The following is a 13597-nucleotide window of genomic DNA, read 5'->3' on the forward strand; positions in this document are numbered from 1 at the left end:
ATTTAAAAGCAAATGAGTAAAAGTGAGAGACTGCAAATTTTGACAACGAGACCTATAGCATCTAGAATTTGCCTTCTAAGCAGAGGGTACACTACCTCTAGATGCAGGGTGAGATTTATCTATTCAAATGTGAAGGCATCTGAGCTAGATATGCAGAGCACTATTCCTGAATCATGTAGGAGGAGAAATAACTAGATGTAATGGTGTAGTTCTTGTGACTCAGTGCAGATGTCCTCTTCAAAATGGGATGAATCATTTCCCATTGTAGGTGTCCAGAGTTTACACATGAATCCCACTCACTGTCTCTTGCATTACAGCTTGTCCCAGCTTAGCCATTTCCCCAAGGGCAACTACATGCTGTCCTTTTCCTTGTCAGTTCCTAGTCACCTGGGAACTGCTGCCTTTTGACCTGGTGATTTTAACATCTGTCAGGCTACCATGAATCTTTCATGTAGTGCCCCTGGATGTCTTTATGGAAAGGATGCGGCTTCCCTGATAACATCTGGGATAATGACTGGGAAGGAGCTATGGGGTCACAGCCAAGGCTGTGACTCTAATCCATATAGCCTTTATCCCATCAGCCCACCTTGAGAATTGCATCACTCATGGAGCAGTGGCGTGGGGACAGCGTGGCCCTCACGCAGACCAGCTACTGCCATGGTTGCATGGATGCTCTTGCCTAGGCTAGGTGTGCCGTTAGTGCTGATACAGCTCTGCAGGTACTGCTGTCTGCCTGCGTGAGCGGCAGTCATGCCTTTGGTGAGAGCAGGCATGCCTTTGCAGATGCACCCAGCGAGATGAGACTCTGTAGGGTTGGCAATGGGAACTGGCAGATGGCAGTGAGCTGTGACAGTGGGTCTTAGCACTAAGGTGAGGGTTTTGGCAGTAAAGTGAAGCGAGATGCCAGATGAGAGTGAAAAGCGGCAACTGGCAATGCAGCCTGGCTGTGGCTGCTGGCACCGAGACGAAGCTTTGGCAGTAAGAGGAGGGTCTGTGCTCCTTGTTAAGAAAAAGTGACTCTTAATAGTAAGATGTGATACTATTACTGACATTGATGAAATATTTTTTGCAGCAATGCATGTCTCTTTGCTAGTGGATCTCTTCTGGGTTTGTTTAGAATAGACTAGACTGTTCCAGTTTCAGCAATCACCTAGTCCAACTGCCTAAGCCAAATCAGGGCTGACCAAAAGTTAAAGCATGTTATTAAGGACATTGTCCAAATGCCTCTTAAGCACTGACAGGCACGGGGCAGCGACCACCTCTCTAGGAAGCCTGTTCCAGTGTTTGACCACCCTCTCGGTAAAGAAATGCTTCCCAATGTCCAGCCTAAGCCTCCCCTTGGTGCAGCTTTGAGCTGTCCCTCACATCCTGTCGCTGGATACCGGGGAGCAGAGGTCAGCACCTCCCTCCTCGCTTCCTCTCCTCAGAAAACTGCAGAGAGCAAGGAGGTTGCCCCTCAGCCTCCTTTTCTCCAAACTAGCCTACCCAAAGTCCTTAGCTGCTCCTCAGAGGGCATTCCTTCCAGCCTTTTCACCAGCTTTGTTGCCTCCCTCTGGACCCGTTCAAGGACCTTCACATCCTCCTTAAATTGTGGGGCCCAGAACTGCACATAGTACTCCAGGTGAGGCTGCACCAATGATGAATACAACGGGATAATCACCTCTTTTGACGAGCTAGTTCTGCTGTGTTTGATGCACCCCAGGATGCAGTTTGCCCTCTTGGCTGCCAGGACACACTGCTGACTCATGTTGAGCTTGCTGTCAACCAGCACCTCATCTCCCTTTCTGCAGGGCTGCTCTCTAGCTGCTCCTCTCCCAGTTTATACTTGTGCCTGGTGTTACTCCATCCTAGGTGCAGAATATGGCATTTCAACTCGTTAGATTTCATCCCATTAATCATAGCCCAATGCTCCAACCTATCTAAATCCCTCCACAAGACCTCCTGTCCCACAGGTCCCACAGTACCTCCCAGTTTGGTATCACCAGCAAACCTGCTAATGGTGTATTCAACTCCTGCATCCAGATCATTGACAAATGTATGGTACAGAAGTGGCCCTAGAATTGAACTCTGAGGAACACGGTTGATGACCGGTCACCAGCCAGATGTAGCCCCATTCACTACAACCCTTGGAGCCTTGCCCTTCAGCCAGTTCTCCGCCCAGTGCACCATGAACCCGCTCATCCGACAGCTGGACAACTTGTCCAGAACGATGCTGTAAGGGATAGTATCAACCCCTTACTAAAATCCAGAAAACTACATCCATCTGCCTTCCTTTCATCCACTAGGTGAGTGACCTTGTGATAGAAGGGTATCAAATGAGTTAAAGAGGACTTTCCCTCTGTGAACCCTTATTGACTGTGCCCGGTGAGTGCAATATTCTTTAAATGCCTTTCAACAGTACCCAGTATAATCTTCTCCAGGAGCTGAGGTTAGACTAACAGGTCTGTAGTTCCCTGGGTCTTCCCTCATGCCCTGTGTGTAGACTGGAATACCACTGGCTAATTTCCAGTCAGCAGGGACGTCCCCAGACACCCAAGACCTTTAGCAGATGATTGAGATCTTGCCATAACAGCCTCCAACTGCTTCAGAACTCTGGGATGAATCCCATCAGGCCTCGTGGACTTGTGAACATTCAGCTGACACAGCTGGCCCCTTACAATTTCAGTGTCCACAAACAGAAGGTCACTGTTCCTGCACTTGTGGTCCTCTGACTCAGGAGACCTGGCAACCCAAGGTCTATCAGTATTATTAAAGACTGAGGCAAAACCAGCACTGAATACCTCCACTTTTTCTTCATCACTATCAGTCAATGACCATCTTCAACAAGTATCCGTCCAGTGTTTTCCTTAGGCCTCCTCTTTTTTATGTCCCTAGTCCTCCCAGTCCTGCAGTTCAAGTAGAACTTAAAAAGTTTCAGCTCACTGTGCTGTATGTTATTTCTCAAGCAGAAGTGAGTGATCAAAAGCAAATTTTGCTCCCTTTTGTTCAGATGAAGTGAGAAGGTATGAAGAGATTATACAACCAGCCTCATTAAAATGATTGGAGAAGGGGTACTGATTCCAGGTCCCTTTCCTGTCTACCGAGTATTGGTTACGTGTTCAAGCAAAAGAGGCTTGTGCCGGTGGCTGAGGTGGTGCTGACCCTGCAGGCCTGGCCTGTGGCAGCAGGGTGCTGGCCAGGCTGGCTGCTCGCTCTCCCTTCTGCGGCCTGGGCTCTTTCCCACTGCCGTCATCTGCCACCGTGTCAGCAGCGCAGGATGCAGGAGACTGATTTCTGCCTCCTTCTTTATGTCCTTTCCTCCTTGTATCGTCTTGTGCTAAGAAAGGCCCATAGTGAGCAAGACATTCTCTGAGCGACTCATGCACCCTCTGCTTGCCATGAGCAGGGATGCGCTGGGGTGGAAGCACTGGCATGTGCGGGGCCATACTGTGAGTAAGAGCCCCTGCTCAAACACTGGGCTTAGAAAACAGCTAACGTGGCCATGGGAACTAGAAGGGCGACCGAAACTGCTCAAGGGCAAAGACTGTGAGCACAAAATGGGTTATTCTGTTGCTATGGTATGCAAGCTGTCTCTTTGAAAAATAAGAAACTGCTTGGCTTAAACAGAGTTCATAGGGAAGTCAAGGCTAAAGTAAGGTCACATAATTCTGTCCAAAAAGCATATAGTATAGATTAAATGTAACCAGCTTGAGCAAAAGGGTCTGAAAGCAGTCTTGGAGCTATCTAGATAACAGTATGAGTAACACCATATTGTATGAAAACTGCCTAGATAGTGTTAGAAACATCAAATTTGGGGGTGGATGTAGCAGACTTGGGACCAATGAGGAAAAAATAATTAGGAGCAGGTCATTAAATGGGTCCCATTTGTCTGGGAGAAGTCTAGGCAGAGAAAGGGACATGCAGGGTTGGTGAAAAGGTGGGCTTAGGAAAATAAACACTAGGAATTAAAATAATTTAATAGGACACACCACACACCCCCCAGGAAATAATTAAAATAATAGGCATTAGGAATAATCCAGTGGAGAAGGCAGAAGGGTGTGATATTTGGGTCACAGAATTGTGGACACCTCCGGTGGTAAAGATGACCTGTGGCCCCAAGCCCATCAGGGTGCTGGACAACAGCCTTGGGACAACCCGCTGGACTCTCATCAGGTCTGCGTCCAAAAGACTTGGTGTGCAAAGGTGGGTTGACAAGGAATAGGCTTGTGCCCTCATATGAAGTGGAGAAGGGAAGGCAATAGAATTGTAACGTGGTAGAGCTTGCATGTGATATTTCTTCATAGTAATACAATTATGAATTACTTCTACTAGTAACAGACAATATAATTGTAACTCAGAATTGTGTTTGTAGTGATGCGGCTGTGAATGACTACTGCTAATATTAGACATTTGCTCCTTGGCCAGTTAAGGTATTATTAGTCTCTTACAAGTGTGTTGATTAATCAGTAAATATCGTAACTGTTTATCAGTTACATCTTAGGTCTCCATTCTAAAGGAGAAGTCAGACACATAATATACAATGATCATTATTTTTAAAGCTATTTTATATGCAAAAAGCTAAACCCATTTCATTTCCTGAAGACTTCCAAACTAGTTATGCACAACAACCAAGAAAATGAAACAGGGAGTACTTTTGTGTCCTGTGATGTGGGACTTTTCCAGCATTGACCTAGTACTTTTATTCTAACGTCATTATGACGCTGATCCTTGTGGAGCTGAGACAGCTTACAGTGGTGCAAGCCAAAAGGCTGCACAGAGTTCAAATGTGGATGTTTTGGGGGGCTCAGTACTGCAGCTGGTGACAGTGAGACATGGTGCTGAAATGCTTCAGTACCAGAGACTGCAGCTGCATAGAGATTGCTCCTGGCAGGGAATGCATGTGGTATTGGAAAGGTTGGGCATGATGGTGCATGGGACCTGGAGCTGAAATTGCCAGCGTGAGACTGAACAGGCGTTCACACAAAGCCCACCAAAGTACAGAAACTAACACCAAGGGAAAAAACAGAGAAAACAGCATCTCAAACATTTATCTGAATTTAATTTTGGCAGTTTGTATTACTTCAGAGGAGACTAAAGATGTAAATGTATGGTGTATTTGTGCTGGTTTTGTCTGGGGTAGAGTTGATTTTCTTCATAGTAGCTAGGCTGGGGCTGTGCTTTGGATTTGCGCTGGAAGCAGTGTCGATAACGCAGGGATGTTTTCGTTACCGCCGAGCAGCGCTTGCACAGAGCCAAGGCCCTTTCTGCCTCTCACCCCACCCCACCAGGAGCTGGCAGGGGACACAGCTGGCACAGCTGGCCCCAGCTGACCAAAGGGATATGCCAGACCATGGGGCATCATGCTCAGCATATAAAGCTGGGGGAAGAAGGAAGGGGGAGGCCATTCAGAGCGATGGCGTTTGTCGTCCCATGTGACGGAGCCCTGCTGTCCTGGGGATGGCTGAGCACCTGCCTGCCCACGGGGAGTGGTGGATGAATTCCTTGTTTTGCTTTGCTTGTGCGTGCAGCTTTTGCTTTACCTATTAAACTGTCTTCATCTCAATCCATGAGTTTTCTCACTTTTACTTTTGTGATTCTCTCCCCCGTCCCACCGTGGGGGGTGGGTGGGGGGTGAGCGAGTGGCTGCTCGGTGCTTACTTACGGGCTGGGGTTAAACCATGACAGTACTGAGTTGAGGGTGTCTTTATACTTGTATCCTTCCCTTGTCAGAAGACAGCTTGTTTCTTGTTTTAGTCTCTTGCTTCAAAATTTCAAATTCTGACAAAAAGAAAGCAAAGCACATGCTTAACTGCTTTGCTCAGTACAGATTGCAATCAGCAACATTCTTTCAAATTCCAGTCTGAAGCTTGCGAAGTAAAGGCTTCATCCTGCCAGGCGGTGGTATTAAGTATCACATGGAAGGCCGTCATAATTCCAGTTCAGTGTAGCCAGAAACATTTAAAGTTGCACTAAACTTTTAATGCAAATAAACACGGAAGTACAGGTGAGATGATGATGTGTTTTGGTTGGTTTTTTTTTTTGTTTTGTGTGGTTTGTTTTTTTTTTTTTTATTAGTAAGCCCTAAGTGAAGGGGTAAGAACCCTGATTTCTGCTGCTAGTCCTGCTTGCCTGAGCATCACAAGCCAAAATACACAAATACAAAAATGAAGCAAAGAACAAAACTCCCCAGGACCCAAACTGCTGGGAGTCCTTATCTCGCTGTGCTATGCACCGGTCCCCTATTGCTTGTCCTCTCTTCCTGGTCCCATTAATCTTGGACTCTCTGCTGCACGTTGGGTCTGCTTCAGCAGGATGGATGGAGTACACCAGTGCTGTCACTGATTTTGCAGCATGATTAGGCATTTTATTGACAAGTACAGATTCAAATCCTTTAGGCTGAAGAAAGCTTAAAGCTCAGATTTTTCACTTCCCAGGGAAATGCTCTAACCCCTAGGATACCACATTGTCTCATCTGCTACAGGATGTTAGAAATTTCTTTAATGAAAAATAAATGAAAATACTAATGTTGTAATTTTACAGTTGCTCAGAGCGTTCAGTTATGCTAAATTGTCTTGCTGTTTCTATGCATCAGCCTTCAAATAAATAGTATATCAAAAGGAAGGATGGTTTTAACCTTACATCTTGACATACAGAAGTAGTATTGGAGGGATTCCTTCTCTTGCATGTTTGTTAAGGAATTCTAGCTGAGTGGGTTCTGCATGGAGCTCTGAGATCTGCAAGATAAACTGTGCTGCCAGAAAGCTGGGCATACTGCTGCTACCCTGAAAGGACTTCAGGAAGAGAGCTGTGGAAGGTACTGGCGCAGAGGCAAAAGAAGAAGCCATGTTCCAGGAGGTAGAGAAATGCAGAAGGAACGCAGCAGAGAACTTGGAAAGGTTTGTTGTAATAAGGAGGAGTGTCGAGGTGAGGGACAGCAACACTGGCTCACAACTACCCTAAGCAACTTCCAGCATGTTTTCTTGTAGGTCTGTGATCCCGTACAGTGTTATGAGTACACAGCTCCTCTCTCCCTGCAGCGTGGGTCAGACCTCTGTGTCTTGTTCTGGAGAGAGGCATGTGCCATTCACTGCAAAGATTCCTTCGCAGATGCTTAACAGGGAGTTAATCTGTCCTTTTCATTTTTGCTACTGCAGAGTGAGAATGATTCCATGGAGTCGGACAGCTCAAGCAATTGAAAGGGGAGAAACAGTTCTCATCCATGTAGTCTCTAGCCAGTCCTGCATCACATGTCCAAGTAAAGATGTGAAAGGGAAAGGAAATGAGGAGAGACAAGGAGGTAAGTGAAACTCCTGCATTTTTCATCAGTTTCTGTTCATGCAGGTTGCAGTCTTTTTGATAAGGACCATTAACTGTTACTATCAAGCAGCTTTTCTAACTACATAACTATTTTAATCCTCTTGCATACATTGGCAAAATTAATACAGACCATTGCTTGTTTTTAACACTCGGTGTTGTCCATTTAGTTGTAAGGAAACGAGAAGCAGCAGCTGTGCCAACGTATTATTATTATTAATGTATATGAAAACAGTGAGTAACCTACGCAGTTCAGTTACAGGGATCCCCATGTCCCCAAGCCAGCAATTGCAGAGATTCACACTTCAACTGATATTTTATTCTGTAAATGAAAATAAAAGCCCTCAGCTACATAATTCCTTACAATTAATTAGGCACAAAGTACTCTGTAAAGATTAATACTGCCATTATCCCAGGAGCGCTCAAAAAACCCAAAACCCCCAAAAGGCAAAAGAAGCACTTTAAAATCTGTAAGGTATCAGCACAACATGTCTAACAACAGTTCACAATCCACAAAACAGCACATGCATTTGCAGCAAGTAATTACTCATTAGAATTGTCAGGCGTGGAATGAATTTGAACACATATGGCATCTCTAATTTCCAGTGCCTGCTTTAACTGTAAGTCTATAGTTCTTATGAGGGCACATTGTTTGGTCAAGGGATCTATCAGTATGTGGGCTCTGCTCCACAAAAAAATATCCACCTCTAGTTTTCCAGTTACAGACTGTGCAATCTTGACATCCAGGTGATTTTGTGCCATTTTGGTTTTGTGGCACATGCACAGGCCAACCTTACCCTGATTCTTCTAAATGTACTGGACTGCAAGTAAAATTGCTGAGTCTGTTTCAGTACTTGAATGGATTTCTTCAGTCTTGTACCATGGCCCTGAAAGACTGGAGTACCTCCCTTACAGCCACGACATCCTCCAGACATTGTGGAGCCATTACTGGTCATCCCGTGTCAGCAAGGCAGTGCAATCCCACCTACCATGCTGTGCCTTGTTCTGCTGCTCCTTAAGTGCTGATGGATTACAACGCACCATTCATCTTCTGTGCCAGATTTATCATATGCTCTGTGTTCAGTCTCCATACGCAAGGCCTTCACATAATGATGAACTGTCTCTCTGATCTAGCATCCCAAACCACAACTGCTAGTAAACACAGAACCAAACAGCGTGCACGCCCTGCAAAGCCATATGCCTTGGCAGACTAACACAGTTTCTGCCCTTGAGCCTACTAAGAAAAAACAAGTCTCACAATGCACAACAGGGAAGTGTCCTCCTGGGAACAGATAGATCTGCATTCCCATGGAGAGGGTGGATTTGCCCCTACCGACTGTCATAAAGCCGTTAGGCACAGCATGAGCACCGACAGCCATTGATCGGAGCCTGTTAGGCAAGACAGCGTGCGTGGGAGCAAAGGGACTTTACCCATCTCAAGCCTGACGTCTGTATGTGTGGATACTTCCTAACACATACCTGCCTTGTAAGGTCAATTATTTTTTCTATACCGACTTACAGGGGTCAGGCAGCCTTTGTCACATCTTTTGGCAGATGCTGCTGTGTATGAACTTGGGCATCAGCCCATCCTCAAGAGATGTTCCAGTGTAAACCAAACCAGATCTGGGAAGGACTTAGTGTCTAGAAGATTTCAGCTGGTGACATTCTTCATTGTTAGAAGAAAATCTCACAGAAAAGGTAATGCAGAACCAGAATACAATCTTCAGCGGCTCTTGCTGTCAAATGTTTGCAAGTGGGCATGTACAAATGGAGATTTCCTGGCATTTATTTCCGGATGTGGGCATATATTCTCAAGGATGTCAAAAGATTTATTTCTGGAACAACAAGATTGGATGAAAATTCCTAGTAAGACCAGTGCTTTTCCTAGTTAATAATAAAGCTGTTTTTAATAATAATGTAGCAATGAAGAATGAGTTAAAATAGAAAATAATCTCAGGATTTACTACTCAGGAACTCATAATGATCTTTTCCCGTTTGAATGCGCTTTGACTATAGCTTATACATGAATATTTTGGCTTGGCTTCAGCCCAGCAATTTAGAAGTGACTGAAGTAAAGAGCCGAGAAAAGAAAGATTCTTGCAGCATTTCTCAAAAACGTTATAATACAAATATATACGAGAAATAGAGTCAATGCTCAACAGCAATGACCAGTATTGGTGCCACAGATACTGCCTTCCGTAGCACAGTGAAAGCACGGTCTTGCCGATCAGAACCAGCTTGAATCCAGCAGCAGCAGGCAGCATCTGCACTGCACCCTGCAGCAGGACTGCAGTGTTTCTGTGATTTCCCCGACAGAAGCGCATGAAGTCTGGCAGAGGTGAGACTCCTCACAGCTTCTATGTGCACGCTGCACCTATCGCCTGCTCAGTCCCGTATGTCCTGAGTAAGTCAGGTTTGCTATGCAGGCTGCCTGCTGCAGCACAGCGTTTGCACCTGCACACTCACGGTGTCCCCAGTTGCAGATCTGGTCTGTGCATGCCCAATAGTCTTTTCTCAGGACGCCCAGCAGTCGGCTCCGAACCATCGCTGCAAGCTGCCCGATACTTAGAAGTAAACGTCAGTGGACTTCTAGTTCATCCAGTAGCCTTGTCCTGGTTCTTCACAGGGCTTAGTAGCTCACATACAGCGTGGGACAAAGGCAAGAAACTTGCCTGGGCTGAGGAGAAACGGGAACTAGTTCCCCAGGAATCTGGAGTGCTGGGCAGTGCCATGCAGGGTCATTAGTGTGACTGTCATTTTTGCTGTCTGCGGCTATGTTATCTAGATTTTAGGGCTATCTGTCTGGAGTATCCTTGCCTATCGTGCCCCTGAACTAAGTAAAACAACAGTTTGAAACCTGAAAAATAAATAAACTTTCAGTAATTCACATCCTCTGAGTAGTTCTGTTGACTTAATGTTAAAATGGTGTGTAAGCAAATTTGATGCCTAAAATTATCATAAGGCAAACTAAGCTGATGAAGGTTTGAAGTAATACTAACTCTGTCTTGTTCCAGACATAGATAGTAATTATCAGTCCTCCAGTAAAGGACAAACTTGCAAACAGAACCTCCCAGATAAGTTGTAAGGAATTTCTGATTGTTTCAGTTTAGACAATTTTTTTTTTTTAATTTGGCTTTATTTTATTTGTCCTGTTTCAGAAGACTATCGAAAAAACATTTTTGTCTTCACCTTCCTATGAGAAGGCAAGGACACAAGTTTGAACAATAGAAATTCTAACTAGGTGTAAGAAAAAAAAAAATACTGCAATGATAGCCAAGCACTGAAAGAGGTTGCCCAGCGAAGCTGTGGACTCTCCATCCTTGGAGCTATTAAAAACCCAACTGTACACGGTCCTGAGCAACCTGACCCTGCTGGCTGGGCTCAGAGCAGGGCAGCTGGACTAGATGACCTCCAGGGGTCCCTTCCAAGCTAAATCTATTCTATAACCTTTTGTTACATAGGTAGCATTTCGCATCTCTGTTGTATCTGGAAGGATGCCCAAACCTAGAAAGAAAATATGCCTTTGAGAGCTACTGTGGTGTAAGTGCCGTATAGCTGCTGCAAACATTTTGCTTTCTAAGAGCTATTAGGCTAAGATTACATGCAACACATCCTCTGAAGAGCTGGATTCTCATCTATCAACAGAACAGGTTTTTCTTGTAACCCTACGAATGTTAACTTACGTAGCCTTGGGCAAAACATTTGTAATTCATGTGCTGCTCTGCTAGTTTTGGCAAACCTGCAGGTGTTGCTGGTTGTGTCGCTGGGTCTGTAAACCCTGACACATGTTCTTAATTTTATAGTCCTACACAGCCAGCCATACTACAAAAAGTGCAAATATTCACATTGGTAAGGCTAAGCCACTGCACACGTTTGCAAATGTCTGCATTTGTACCTCATTTAGCACAAGCGGGCTCCAGTCTGGCCGAGCTCTCGCTGGACACTGCTGCAATCTTGGTGTAATAATGTGGAAGTCCCCAATATTAACTTGACTGTACTGAGCTACATACATCTGAACGGAGAATATCAATAGTTTAATAATCCCCATTATGCTGAATTTGTATTATAAAATACTGATTTTGGCATAAGCCCCTACTGCTGCAGTTAGACTATGCCTAAAGCCAGAAGCTTAAGTTATTGATCAAACCCCTTTTGTTTGTGGTGATACAGACAAGTGGCGAAGTTCCTGATACAAACTTGGAACAGATGAAACTAACAGCCGAACAGATCAGATAGTGGGCAGGGAGGGTAAAGCTGTCAGTCATGATGCAGAAAATGGAGTTACACTAAATTAACATTTTATTTGGAAAGTAGCAGGAAGATAAAATTAATACATTGCAGTAAGGGGGAGATACTTTATATCCCATCATTATCTACTACAGCTTGTTAAAAAATAACCAGTCGTGAAAAAACCCCACCAAATTAAGGGAGCCAGTTAATCTGCAGAGAGTTTATTAAGGAGTTCATTAAAAAATAATCTGAATAATTTTGAACTTAAACAACTGCTTGAAACCTGAAGAAGTTCTGTTTAGTCTGGAAAAAAACGTTTTACTCATAATTAAACTGGGTGAGTGCCATGACATGGGGAACTACAGGCCATGCAGTCCGCACTGAGGAGCAATTGTAGGGGACATGCTGCGTACAGGATCATGACTAATGCTCATCAACAACTGAGGGCAGACACTGCTCCTGCAGGAAGGCTGTGGGATGGATGCGACTTCCTCCTAACCCTGCTAACATCAGGTCATGTAATGTTTGCTGCTGGCAGGAACCGAAGGCTTTCCAGCTCTGCGTAATGCCACAATGTCTCTGTGGCTTCTAATAATGGATGTATTTCGCTGAGAAGCCAAAGAGAAGACCAGGTGATACACCAGGAACCCAGAAATTCCTATCTGAAGCAAACTGTATCAAATACATCTGGGCAAAGCACAAATTTGGTTGATAAACTCTGACATAATTACTTTATGTAATAGACTTTTTGAAGGCATTTGTAAGATATTAAACAGGTACCTGTTAAATTTTTGATAAGAGAAAATTACAGCATATGAGTAACTTCCATGCTGATTCACAAGCTGCTAGATGTATGACAGTAACAGCAACACATATTTGATGGAAAAAACTTACGGTCTTAGGTTATTCAATACGGCTTCTGCTGGAGCAGAATTAAAGTAGTATAATGACATGTTCACATTAGAAGAAAAACTAAAGTAAAAAATAGTCAAGCAAGACAAGTAATATCTACAGAAAATCTGATGCTGCCCTTCGGACATTCAATTAGTATCTGTGAGCATTAGTTGTTCATCATGACCCTAAAGCCACAAAAGGAAAATTAGTCTTTGTAATATTAGATCACAATCTTTTTTCTTACCTGCATGTAAGATACACACACATCTTTAATCAGTAAAAGAAATGAAACTGGAAAAAATTAAAGGAATATCATAGTAAAACCAATCTTTTAACAGTTACCCTGATAAGACCTCCGAACACCTGACTACTATCTGAAGAAAGAAACAAGGTGCCTGTGTAAACCTTGCTCTGCACCACACAATAGAAAGCAGGAGTAACCCTAACAAAGCCTAAAATACATGGCATGAAACTGCTGGCAATGGGAGTTAAATCAGGCTGTGCAGCTTCTTTCAATGCAATACATTTGATCAGTGTGAGGCACTGCAGAGGGCGTGCAGGAATTTCTTACTTTGCTAGGGAGAGGGAGGTCTGTCCCTCCCCAGGCACTGCTGACGCAGATGTTGGTGAGGTGGAAGAATCGCTGAGGTACCTGTCTCATTCTGTCTGTGCTAATGGAATCACTCAGGTGTTAATGCATTATTACACTGCGTACATCCACCACTAAATACATAGGCAGCTGTTCAAAAATGTGCATTACATCTGTAATATTCTGTTAAAAGGGGAGAGATTCAGTAAGCCCCTGACTGAAGGTCATAATTTAAATATTTTCAGCCCCAATGAATGCAAATACACAGATGTAAAGACAATGCACTTCTTTTTCTTTTCTGTTTTTTTTTTCTTCTACAATAATATTATTTTTTTTTAATTATATTACCTCTTGAGCTTTTAATGGGATTCCTTCCTTAGCAGTCGGTGGGGAGTGGATAATGTCCTTATACAGAGGCTGTATCTGTAGCACATACAGCTGTTGCTTTTCAAAGTGTCAAAAAATGTTCAGTTAGAACTAGACTTTCCAGATGCAAACAGTACACATATATTTTTAAGTGTTAATGTTTGGGAAAACCTTAAACTGGAAACTGGGATGATTTAATTTCTCATGCTCTTAACGAGTTCTGCA

At 44.0% G+C, this 13597-nt stretch overlaps 1 long non-coding RNA gene across 1 annotated transcript in view; it reads left to right on the top strand.

Annotated features, from left to right (window-relative positions):
* The window catches only part of LOC114015704 (uncharacterized), a 16566-nt gene extending 3261 nt beyond the window's left edge, over positions 1-13305 (top strand). The window contains exons 2-4 of the long non-coding RNA XR_008732455.1: positions 7134-7276; positions 8815-8991; positions 12062-13305. This is a non-coding gene — a long non-coding RNA (uncharacterized LOC114015704). The remainder of the gene's footprint in view (positions 1-7133; positions 7277-8814; positions 8992-12061) is intronic.
* The last annotated feature ends 292 nt before the right edge of the window (positions 13306-13597 follow it).

Source organism: Falco cherrug, chromosome 5, assembly GCF_023634085.1.
Source record: "Falco cherrug isolate bFalChe1 chromosome 5, bFalChe1.pri, whole genome shotgun sequence".
Lineage (NCBI taxonomy): Eukaryota > Metazoa > Chordata > Aves > Falconiformes > Falconidae > Falco > Falco cherrug.